The sequence below is a fragment of the Ursus americanus genome, chromosome 3 (genome assembly GCF_024610735.1).
Source record: "Ursus americanus isolate L20-20 chromosome 3, mUrsAme1.1.p, whole genome shotgun sequence".
Lineage (NCBI taxonomy): Eukaryota > Metazoa > Chordata > Mammalia > Carnivora > Ursidae > Ursus > Ursus americanus.
The window spans coordinates 21,429,246-21,431,123 of record NC_142129.1 but is presented as its reverse complement, the minus strand read 5'-3'; the positions used below and the strand labels follow the sequence as shown (position 1 = coordinate 21,431,123).

Sequence of the window (1,878 nt, the reverse complement as noted above, 5' to 3'; positions counted from 1 at the left end):
CTGAAGAAGAGCGAAAGGTACACAATCACAAGGAATATTTTACTAGTGATTGTGATTGGCAGTTACCTATACTGGGTCACAGCTTGCTCTCTAAAACTGCATTTAAAAAATCCCTAGATCAGAATTCTTTTCATTTCCTCTGTGAAAACTACAGAAAACCAACAGAAAATAAAAACAGGGGAAAAGTATAATTCTGCTTAAAAAGGGGACCCTTACTAAATCTCATCTGCTTAATTTTTTAAAACCCCAAAAGTAAAACAAACAAACAGAAAGCATATAAATTCGGTTTGTTTTGAAAAATTACTTCATCCCCGTACTGTCCAGCTCATAAAAACAAACCTTCTTCCAGCAAAACGGGACACTTTGACCTTGTTTACTGCAGTGTTTTGAAACCGCCAACTCGTAACTCCTGACATCACCGGACGTGCATTAGCACCTTTACTGCTGTTGGCTGCACACGGGGCTACCCCGATGGTCTTCCGTTGCCCCTGGTTGAACAGATCCTCCCCAGAACAGTAAGGATACTGGCCTTAGCATTAAAACCCCTGAAACTCACATGAGCTTTTTAAAGTGTCCTTCTCTGGTTACTTTTATAAGAAAACAAAAGCACTGACCATCTGATACTTTTTAAAGTCCCAGCACCCAGACCTAGCACGGATCATTCTTTCTCCTGACCCTCTGCCCGCCCAAGAGAAGAGCTTCCTTTCTCACCAATCACCGTATTGGCAAGAATTTCTGCCACAGAGCTTTATGAACGGAAGATCCCGACCTACTTTCTCCCAATAGAAGATTCCCACAAACTTTCCTAGAGGATAATTTATTTTACTAAATTTTAGAGTTTCAAAAGTATTGCATTTTAAATTTTGACAAAGTCCATATTATTCCATTTTTAAAAAAATTTTATGGAATATGCTTTTGGTGTCGTAGCTGAGTGTTTCATTTTTAAAAGAAATCATTTTCTCCTCTAAGTCTGACGCATTCCCTTCCACGTACCTCAACTCTTATTCTAGATATATCTGAATCAAACCAAAGGACAGTTGTAATCCCTGGAGCAAGTCACCATTACATTTTGGGGGGAACATCTCCCATAATCCACCTCTTTAAATAAAACTAAATTCTGGTCCTACAATGGCAGTGCAATTCTACAGAGAAGTAACCAACACCCAAGTTTAACCTATCTGAAATCAATCGATTATATTCTTGTTCTTTTCCTGAAACAACTTAACAAAACACCAAGTCCTCAAACTGTAGTCACCAAGATATAAACACGAAAAATACATATCTGAGCAATTATGGCCTTTGTTGGTCAGAGAGAAGCAGGAAAGAAAAACACCCAAAGTTAATAAAATTAATTAACTCTAGCTAAAGAACTACTTAAAAGCCCCTCCAAATGTCATGCTGTTGCTATGACAACTACAAAACTGCTTTGAGAAAATGTGAAGGATTTTAAGATCCGTGATAAAACAAGTGTCATCCAGCCTGCGAGAAATTACTTTCATTTACAGCAGGCAGCAGAAAGGCTACATGGCCATTTACAATTCTGAAATATCGGATCGTTCGTTACCTTCCGAGAGATGCTGTACTCTTCATTCAGATCATGAAAAGAGTAATAAGTAAATGAACAGCTCTCTCAGTCATCGGAACCATTTTGATTTCAGTCCTGCAACTCTACTACTCCCACGGTCTATCTAGTTGCTACATTATTTTTATAATGAAAGCAAAGTCTGATTCAATCTGAAAGGGAGGGGACAAAAAAAAAAAAAATTCCCTAACCGTCTCTTGTTTCCAAGTACAAACAGGCAGGCACACACTCACTCCCGATTTTTTAGGTGTCAATAATGAAACAGAAAAAGAAAACAAGCATTTCTTTCCCTTAAA

The 1,878-nt window shown here is 38.1% G+C and overlaps 1 long non-coding RNA gene across 23 annotated transcripts in view; it reads right to left on the bottom strand.

Moving 5' to 3' along the window:
- Positions 1–1,878, bottom strand: part of LOC123788947 (uncharacterized) — a 208,557-nt gene that overhangs the window by 61,739 nt on the left and 144,940 nt on the right. The window lies entirely within an intron of this gene.